Consider the following 11,613-nt stretch of genomic DNA (forward strand, 5'->3'; position numbering starts at 1 on the left):
AAGATGGTTAAAACATAATTGGAACCAAGATAGCTTCATTCTATTATCTGGTAAGCAACCATTTACAGTCTTTTACATTAGTTATTTACACAGGGTGGATCATGCTGGAGTTGATGTTACACTATGTAAGCTTCACTCTAATTTTTGGGTTCCTTCAGCACGTAAAATTATAAGATCGATAAAGAGAGGTTGTACTCTTTGCAGGAAACTAGATGCCAAAGTTGAAGGTCAAAGAATGGATCAGATTTTTGATGAAAGAATGAGTCTTTGTCCAGCATTCTATCACACTGCTGTGGATATTTTTGGACAATTTCAAATCAATTATAATGTGAAGAAAACAACAACTGGGAAAGCCTATGGTGTTATATTCAATTGTATTGTTACACTTGCTGTGTATATCGATGTTGTAGTTAAAGTGTTTCAGATGATTTACAGCTGTCCATGGCTATCTTCATACTGTACACTCAGGCTCACAATTGGTATCAGCAAGTAAAGAACTTGAGAGTGATGATAACAACTGGAACATACATGAGATCACTGAATTTGGAGCAAAAGAAGGCTTGAAATGGAAATTTAATCGGTCTGCAGATGCTGCATGACAAAATGGGCTAAGTGAGTCGTTAATTAAGGCTGTAAAAAGGTCTCTGTCAATGCTCATAGGAATACTATTTGGACATTTAGTGATTTGCAGACAACATTTTTTGAAATAGCAAACTTATTGAATGAAAGGCCTATTGGATGAAAACCTGGTATTGATGTAGAATTAGGAACTTATTTGTGTCCGAACTATTTACTTTTGTGTAGGGCAAGTAATAAAGTACCATCTGGCTCATGGTCTCCTTCAGGTGACACTAAGAAAAGGTTAAACTTTATACAAAATATTGTCGAAACTTTTTGACGTATGTGGCAGAGATTAATTCCCTACACTTATTGTAAATAAAAAATGGCACACATATAAAAGAAATGTACAACCTAGTGATATTGTTATGATAAAAGACACAAATATTGTGCGAGGAAAATGGAATATGGGGCAGGTTGTAGATACAGAAACAGGCAGAGACAATAAGGTTAGAGATGTAAGCATTAGATACAAAATACAAAGACCAGGAAAATAAAAGGGACAAAGTGACACAGTTATTAAGAGATCGGTTCACAAGTTGGTGGTATAGCTACCCGTTGAGGAACAATAAAGGAATCGGAAGTGTATTATTAGTTATACACTAATAATTATCATTGTTAAGTATTTTAGTAATGTTCAAGTTTTGTGAAGTGTGCGCATGCTCACTGACGACAGTGTAAAATTGTGGAGGTGGGCAGTGGTACTGTGGACTGTAGACGTGGCCATTGACTGGCAGGTAGAGGTTGTGCACGTAACCAACTGTTTGTGCGTAGTTGCTGAGGAGTGCAGCTTTACCTCATGTAAGCAAATGGTGTTGATATGTAGCTTGTGTTCTTTAAGGTATGCTATTGTTTGTGTAATGAGATTTGTAAATTATGGATATGTTTCGGTTGAATAGTCTTATCAGCTTCTTGACAATGTTCCTCTACTATAGTGATGTTATATTTTTGGAGGTGTTAATGCAAGAGCTGATAGAAGAAGTTAGCTGATATTTATTATAAAAGAAATATGCTGGGTATCAGAGAGGAGGCATTGCTGTAAGTTACTTTTTACAGTTAATTGTTACTTATCTTTTTAACTTGGTGGTAACGGTGATTGTGTAATTACATTATGGTTATGAAAACTATTGGTAAGAATTTATATATGTTTGTTCATATGGTGATAAGGATTAATGTTTCTGATAAGGTGATAAGTAAAAAAAAAAAAAGTTGTCTATGTTATATTGACTTCTATAATGTTACAGGTCGACATCAAACGTTTTACGGCAAGCATACTGTCTCTCTCTCTCTCTCTTTCTCTCTCTCTCTCTCTCTCTCTCTCTCTCTCTCTCTCTCTCTCTCTCTCTCTCTCTCTCTCTCGTAAAAAAACTATCATAGGAGAGAATACCTAGATTAAACCTCTATTCCTGTAACAATTAAAATGGTGATAACGAATAACAGGAGAGAGGGGAGAGCAAAACGGAGAGGGGAGATGGACAAAAGCTATAAGAATGAATAAAAAAAAGGACTGTTAAAAAAAAAATGCCTTAGCAAGATTTAGATGTAATGCCTCGATCTCAGGAGGAAACCGTCACTTTTTATATTCATAGAGAGAAATAAAAGAATATTACCTATATATATATATATATATATATATATATATATATATATATATATATATATATATATATATATATATATATATATATATCTATAAATACTCACACAAACACACACACATATATATATATATATATATATATATATATATATATATATATATATATATATATATATATATATGTATATATATATATATATATATATATATATATATAATTATATATATATATATATATATATATATATATATATATATATGTACATGCATATATATGTATATATACATATATATATATGTATATATATATATATATATATATATATATATATATATATATATATATATATATATATATATATATATATATGTACATGCATATATATGTATATATACATATATATATATATATATATATATATATATATATATATATATATATATATATATATATATATATATATATATATATATATGTACAAAACATTTCATATTTTCACATGGCGACAGGAAAGACTAGTAATTATTAAGAATTTGGTATTTCAATCGCCCTACTCTTGGTACCATCAAACTGTCTTTCCTGCCGTCCAGTCTTTAAAGATGGGTAGTTTGCTAACTCCTCCTCCTTCCATATGCTTTACTCGAGCGAAAACGGCGACGAGGAGGCAGGCAGCCCGGCTGTCCGGCAGTGTCAGAGACAGAGACACAGAGACCTCACTCACCTGGAAAGGTTTCCACATTTTTGATTTGTCCGACATGCCTTTCTTAGGCTAAAGGCTTTTATTGGGATCCCTGGTCTACGTCACCCTCTTGTGAACATCTGTCAAAATCCATCTGCAACTTCTTTGTGCATGGTTCGACAATGGTGAGTACCAAGAATATATAGGGCTTATTTTCAAGGTTATCATTGCGAACTCTCATTGCCTTGTGTTGCCTATTAAAGTTTTTCCTGTCTGTCATTTTTAATCTTATGAAGATTCGTAATAGTTTTTTGTGGTCAATATGTTTTATACATCGTATTCTCTTGTCCTTTCAGGTGATTTAGCTCTCGGACTAGTAACTCTAGCTTATTCATAAATTCACGTTGTTAACACTTGGGTAAGAGAATCGACGAATCCATTAATGTTTCGAGTGGTTATATTTATGACGGATTGTCTCCCATATTACGACCGAGCAAATTTATATTAGGTTTACCGTTCATTTCAGGATGGTGTTTGCTTTTGGCGTATCGGCCCTTTTATTTCCTTCCTGATACTAATGTAAACCTCAGTTGCTCAATTATAAGGTAATTTTAAGTGGGTTATTATTCCGATGGGTATATTCTTCTACATGAATGACCATGACTTTTAGATTCTAATCTTCCTGAATATTTCTTTACAGACAGCGAGCGAAGCAGAACGAAGGAAACGCCGTACGATTTACGTGGGTAAATGTGTAGGAGAGCTCCGCGGAAGATCTTGAAGAATTTAAACACCTACAATTCACTATTATATTATATAGAACGCTTATATAATAGTCAATATATGAGCAGCTTCTATTTAACGAAGATATTCGTGTGTATAGTTATGTTTCACTTGGATTTTTTCTAAGTGTTTGTTTTTGTTTACTGTGTGATGTCTTGGCTAAAATGAGCTGTTTCACCGCCTTACTGCGTATGGCAGACTAGTTCTCAATGCTATTCTAACCAATAACAGGTGTTTTCTTGACGTCACACTGCTTGAAAACCAATCATGGCAGTTTTTACAAATCTAGCCAATGCTGACACTTATTACTTCACTTATCCCTGCTATTTTTCCACCAGTTACCACAGTTTACGTGAAGTTCCACGGAGGAATATTTTTGCACGTCTCGGATCTCCCTTCAAACTGAAAAGCTAATTTTGCCGTGAAGTATGGAGCAATTAGCAGGACCTTCATCCCGTTCCGACTGTGTCACTTGTGACAATTGCTTTATTTCTTATAGAGATTTTTGTGTACATTATTCAGGGAAAGTTTATTTGCTAATTGCATTTGCTCAACGTCATGGTTTGATTTTGGCAGAGAAAAAGTGCCCTAATTGTGAAAATGTGTGCCGTATAGATTACAACAGATTAGCATTCCGGTGTGATCGTAGTGTGGTTACTCGTGGGAAAAGGAAGAGGAGGTGCCCTGAAAATTACTGTGGCCTTAAGGGGGGGTCGCAGGGGGGGCGGAGCCCCCCCCCCGGTAGGCCTAGGTAGGGGTACAGGGCCCCATAGGCTAGGTTAGGTGGGTGTCTTAGGTTCGGTGGTGCCCTGAAAATTACTGTGGCCTTAAGGGGGGGTCGCAGGGGGGGCGGAGGCCCCCCCCCGGTAGGCCTAGGTAGGGGTACATGGCCCCCAGGGTAGGGTAGGTAGTTGTATTAGGTTCGGTAGTGCCCCGAAAAATCACTTTTCTCCTCCTCCCCCCACCCAAAAACCCCGCTTCCCACTGGGGTCCCCCATAATTGTAGTAGTAGGTTTATGCTTACATTTTCTGTGTAAGAGTTAGGTGGTTGTAGGAGGATTATCTCACAGTTTCAAGGTAACTGTAGCGCTAATTTACTGTTTTCTATCGTTTTATACTTTTAGAAACTTTTAAATCCAGCGCGGAGGTCTCCTACACAATTACCTTTACGTGAATTGCCTTGTTCTCCAACCAATTGTTTGTAACTCCGTTACTACGTTATCTTAAAGGCTTATTTATGTAATAAATATCATATTTAATTACATTTTTCCTTCCAACCTTTATTTCAAATCACAGATTTTTATGGTGTTCTGCTTATGGCGCCCAACGTGGGGCAACACTAAGAAAGTGATCCAGTAGAGAATTGACCACGACTGGGGCTCCCAATAGTTTCTCATATTTCTATTTGCAGGACATTGACATTTTCCTTTCCAGGATATTAACATTTTATTGAAATAAATATAATTTTCCTTTTCAGAAAATTAACATTTTATTGTTTGCATTTGTTATACGTTTGTTATAATGGCTAATTTACAGGTACTGATCGGACAACGAAAAGTCATTCGGAGAAAAGTCACCGAACAATTCAATAGGTCTGACACCTATTCTGCCCTTACACAAGAAGAAAAGTTAGCTATTAAAGGTTTTCTTGTTAATTATAGAAACAAGTTGTCAGAGCTAGATGACCAAATCCTCTTTAAGAAATTTCCTGACGTATCTGATGAAGCAGAGTTAGAGCCAGAATTAACAAGTTGCCAGGATTATTTAGATAAAATTGAGCATTGTTTACCATTACCTGAGATTTCCAGGGGTAAGAATGACTCTAATAATATTCCTGACGTGGCCCGCAGTTTACTGAAACAGCCAACAGCTCCTCTTCCTAAGTTTACAAGCAAAGAAGGAGAAAAATTATTGAAATTTATAGCAGAGTTTGAGGCTAAAACTAATGCATTTCAGTATCCAGACAGAGACTTACTTTTATTATTGAAGCAACAGATAGAAGGTCGAGCAAAGACTTTATTAAGTTCTCTGGAAGCTGACAAACAGCGTTATGTAGATGCCAAAGAATTATTGATTTCCGCCTTTGCTTCTAAGGAGGTTTGTATAAACAATGCAATTAGGAAAATTACGGAGCTAAGTCTAAGAGAGGGTGATGATCCCTTCAGATTTATTTCCATCCTCCGATCAGTATGCGAAGCAGTCAAGACTTTTAACATTGGAGCGGACGAATTTGTCAGATATTTTGCTTGGCACGGCTTAAATGGTCGCTTTCAGCGTCATTTTATTAATATTACAGGAAAGACTCATCCTTCCTTAAATGACATTATTTCACATTTCTTTGCAGCTTGCGAAAGGTACGAAAGTGACGGGAAAGGTGTTGAAAGTTTGAAATGTAAAGCTTCACCTGTCAAGACATTAACTCTCCCTCTTCGTAAAGAGAGAACTACCAGCATGGCTGCGGAAGCAGTAACATATGATAAAGACAGGTCTTTGCCTCAATGTTCCTTGTGTTCTGCGGTTGGAAATACTGATAAATTTCACTTTATTCATAAGTGCCCTAATTTTCTTTCTCCTACAGATAAAGTGCATATTCTAAAATCTAAAAATGGATGTGTAAAATGCGGCCAGTTTAATCATGTCTCCGGTAAGTGCCGTTTTAAATTCAAGAGACGCTGTTCAAATTGTAACAGCTGGCATATGACTTACCTGTGTGATAGGAGTCCGTCACCAGGCAGAAACTCTATCAATATTAATAACAGCAACTCCAAGGTGGAAACTTCTCCTCAAATAAGCAGCGGTGTTGCTGTCCTTCCTACTTGTCAAGGTGATTCCATCTTACCCACCTTTTCATTTAAAGTTGGGGGGACTGTTTACAGAGGACTGAAGGACAGTGGTTCGCAGAGCACGTTTATCACTAAGAAATTGGCGGAGGAGAATAATCTTAAAATCATTAACTCTAAAGTAAAGCTAAAAGTTAATGGGTTTAATGGTAATAAGGAGTATTTTACTGAAATTGTTGAAGTTCCTGTTACGATCGGAGATAAATCCTTTATAATTTATTGCTTGGTTGTACCAAACATTAATGTAGCATTGAAATTACCTCTGCTTGGTAGATTAGTTGATAAATTTCAGGCACAAGGTGTTAAATTAGCTGATCAATTCCGTAATAAATTTTCTCATGAAATTAATAATGTTCATCTCATTTTAGGTACAGACTTCGCTTATTGTATTGCAGGTACAGATACAGTTTTTGGAGGAATAAATTCATCGATGTATACCGAGTGTCATGCAGGTGTTTTGTTGTCTGGTAGCATTAATTTAATGATTAAGAATATTGATAATTTAGCTGATACGAGAGTGCAAACCTCGGCTGTTAGTAACCCATTTGAGTGTAGTTCTGCTATTCATATCCAGAGTAGTTCCTTTTTGCTGAACTCTAAAGTTGATATTTTTGCCGATGATGACGTTAATACTAACTTTGAGGTAAACTGTTCATTTTCTGTAATAAACGAAAGAGGTATGCTTATGGAGAAACCACTGCAACAGGTCACTGATCAACTTCTAGAGTCAGAATGTAATTATTACTTAAATTACGATCAGAATTTCTACAATGAAAAAAGTATTGAACTTAACAACCAGTTGGTCGAATTTACCATCAAAACCCTTCGTCGTAGGGAGTCTGATGGACGTATTATCGTTCCCTTGTTGTGGAATGGGAAAGTTTCTCATTTACTTTCAAAGAATGAAAATCTATCAAAGTTGATATTCAGGTGTAACCTCAAGAGACTTAAACGACATCCAGAACGTTTGCAGCTCGTTGACCAAACAATTAAGGAGCAATTGAAGGCAGGAATAATTGAACCCATTTATGATTTAGAGGTGTTTAAAAGTGAGAACCCTCAACATTCTTTTTTACCACACATGCCTATCTTTAAACTGGATAGGGATAGTACCAAATGTAGGATTGTATTTTTGTCCAACCTTAGGGATTCTACTAATAATATATCTTTGTCACATAACCAGTGCATGTATTCAGGGCCTACGTTAAACCAAAAATTGTCCTCTTCCTTTTTACAGCTTAAATTTGACCAAAAGTTACTCATATTTGACCTTAAGAAAGCCTTTAATATGTTATCCTTAACAGAAACTGATCAGTCCAAGTTATTTTTTTGGTACAAAAATGTTAAACAAGGTGATTTTTCCTTATTGGCTTTTAAGAATGTAAGATTACCTTTTGGCCTTAGATGTAGTCCCTTTTCATTAATGATTTCATTATATTACATACTTGTGTTACAACCTTCAGAGGATTCTCGAATAGCAGATTTAAAGAAATTTATCTATTCCATGATTTATATGGACAATGGGGCTATTACTGCCAATACTTCAGAGGAGTTAGAGTGGGCGTATAAACAGCTTTCGAATATATTCAATCCCTATAAATTTGACATTCAGCAGATTGTAACTAATGACTCCACTTTACAGGATGAAGTGGACCGCGAAGCAGAGGCAGCCACGCCTTTACGTAACAAGTTGTTTGGTTTAAACTGGGACCGATATTCCGACGAAATTTTCACTAAAACAATTTTTCTTGATCCCAATGCTAATACTAAAAGGTCTCTTTTACAAACAATTGCTTCACAGTTTGACCTTTTTGGTTTTAATATGCCATTGTTTAACCGCTGTAGATTGTTCATACATCAATTACAGTGTCAAAAGAGTTTACATTGGGATCAACCATTAACGCAAGAATTGCAGAGAAAATGGATTAATATTTGCAGGCAAACCAACAGAGCTCCTCCTTTAAAAATTGCTAGGTGTGTTGGTCCACGAGATGGCAATTATGATATTTATATTTTTTCAGATGCTAGTAAGGACATATTTGGTTGTGTACTCTATTTACAGCATATTGAATCCAATCGCTTAAGCTTTGTACATGCCAAAAACAGACTTGTAAATAAGCAACTTAAGAGTAAATCCATGCCCTCTCTGGAACTTAACGCAATACATTTAAGTGTTGAGTGTGCTCTTGAGATTTACAAAGATTTGTCTGGATCTGCTTGCTTAAAACCCTTAAAGGATAATAATATTTACGTATATACTGATTCTCTCTGTGCCTTACATTGGCTGAACTCTGCTGCCTTGAAATTGGAAAAATTAAATAAACATTCTCCATTTGTCGTAAACAGACTTCATAATATACAAAGAATGTGTGAAACGGTTCCTATAAAATTTAGCTTTATTTCAGGAAAAAACAATCCTGCGGACATAATCACCAGATGTGTGTCATACAACCAGTTGCAAAATTCTTGCTTTTTTTCAGGACCAAATTTAAGTATAAATGAAGTTCCAGAATTGTCAACTACCATACCAGCATTTGAGATGCCCACCGAGGTTCAAGCAACTCCTTCCACAGCTCAGGTTATGGAAGTTGCTAACAATCTTATTGATATTAATAATTATTCCAATTTCAGGAAACTTGTATTGATTTTTCGCAGAATTTTCTTAGTGGTGCACAAGTGGAAGCTGAAAGCGAAAATTGCTTGCTCACCAGTCGCTAATTACTTTGCCCAGGCTATAAATTACTTGTTAAACACTGAACAAAGGAAGCATTATCCTGAGGTATATTCTTACCTACAGCATGGTCTTAATTCCAGAAAAGACATTCCTCCTATTATAACGCAACTTAATTTATTTTTAGATTCACAGGGTCTTTTGAGAGTTAAAAGTAAATTCAAAAAATGGAATTATGGCTTAAGTGGAAATTACCCTTTATTATTGCACCCAGACAGTCATTTGACCAACCTAATTATTTGGGATGCACACCTCAAATTATTACATTCAGGATGTTATTCTGTATTAACAGAGCTCAGAAAGCATTATTACATCCCTAAACATTTCTCAGTTGTGAAAAAGGCTCTTAAACAGTGTGTTCATTGTCGTAGGTTTAATAATCGTTATATAAGGTTAAATCAGAACTTTTACAGAGACTTCAGAGCAGATCCTCCTACGGTTCCTTTTTCTAACATATTTATGGACTATCTAGGACCCTTCAATACGAAGGATGGAAAAGAGACCCGTAAGGTTTGGTTACTATGTATCACCTGTACTTGGTCTAGGGCAGTTAACCTCAAAATTTGTAGGAGTTTGAATGTTGCAGAATTTTTAAGAGCATTTCAGCTACACTGCTTTGAGTACGGGATTCCTCAACTTTGTATTAGTGATCTTGGAACTCAGTTGGTGGCAGGAGGTAATACCATAACTTCCTTCATTAGTGACCCTCAGACGCAATTATATTTTGAGGAAAATAATGTAAAACCCCTCTCCTTTCAGCAATATTTCAAAGGCTGCAGTCAATTGGGATCATTAGTAGAAGTCTGTGTAAAAATGATCAAAAGATTAATGTTTGGAGCAATTAAGAATTTTGTATTGACGTATGTAGACTTTGAATTTCTTGTCTGTAATATTGTGCATCTCATTAATCGACGACCAATAGCCTTCAAAGAAGCTGTTCGTGCTGAGACTGAACACGTGCCCGAACCAATAACGCCAGAACAGCTCGTGCGAGGCTATGAATTGACTTCTCTAAACCTTATCCCTAATCTTCAACCTCTTTCAGTTGAAGATCCAGAATTTGACCCGGATAATCCAGTTATTTCTCAGAATTACCTAAAGTTGTGTAAAATTAAGCAGACCTTAATAGAGACCTATCATAATGAATTTCTAGGTACCTTGATTCAGCAAGCAGTTGACAGGAAGGGGCGGTATCGTCCCGTTACTCATAAATTACTAAAGGTTGGCGATGTTGTATTAATTAAGGAGGAACATACCAAAAGGAATAATTATCCTCTAGGCATAATTCTAGAAGTTTTTAAGAATGATTTGGGTGAAGTTACCCATGCTGTTATTAAGAAGGGAAAAACAGGCCAGACATCAAGGTTGCATGTAAATAATATTATTCCAATACTAGAAAACACAGGAAGTACCAATTCAGCTACTCCTGATATTTGTAAGCCAAGAAAGGACAAGACAGATGCTTTAATCTTTATTCAGTATTTGTATTTTCTTGTATTTAATTTAATTATTTTTACATTTCTTGAATGTATTTTTTCTCACAATTGTCCTGTTACATATGTTTCAGGATGGATTTTTTTCATTTATGAAAAAATCCCATCTTCGCCCCTGAACTGTACAAGACATTTCATATTTTCACATGGCGACAGGAAAGACTAGTAATTATTAAGAATTTGGTATTTCAATCGCCCTACTCTTGGTACCATCAAACTGTCTTTCCTGCCGTCCAGTCTTTAAAGATGGGTAGTTTGCTAACTCCTCCTCCTTCCATATGCTTTACTCGAGCGAAAACGGCGACGAGGAGGCAGGCAGTCCGGCAGTGTCAGAGACAGAGACACAGAGACCTCACTCACCTGGAAAGGTTTCCACATTTTTTATTTGTCCGACATGCCTTTCTTGGGCTAAAGGCTTTTATTGGGATCCCTGGTCTACGTCACCCTCTTGTGGACATCTGCCAAAATCCATCTGCAACTTCTTTGTGCATGGTTCGACAATGGTGAGTACCAAGAATATATAGGGCTTATTTTCAAGGTTATCATTGCGAACTCTCATTGCCTTGTGTTGCCTATTAAAGTTTTTCCTGTCTGTCATTTTTAATCTTATGAAGATTCGTAATAGTTTTTTGTGGTCAATATGTATATATATATATATATATATATATATATATATATATATATATATATATATATATATATATATATATATATACATATATTTATATATATATATATATATAAATATATGTATATATATATATATATACATATATATTTCTATATCTATATATATATATATATATATATATATATATATATATATATATATATATATATATATATATATATATATGTATATATATAT

The sequence above is a fragment of the Palaemon carinicauda genome, chromosome 17, assembly GCF_036898095.1.
Source record: "Palaemon carinicauda isolate YSFRI2023 chromosome 17, ASM3689809v2, whole genome shotgun sequence".
Classification (NCBI taxonomy): domain Eukaryota; kingdom Metazoa; phylum Arthropoda; class Malacostraca; order Decapoda; family Palaemonidae; genus Palaemon; species Palaemon carinicauda.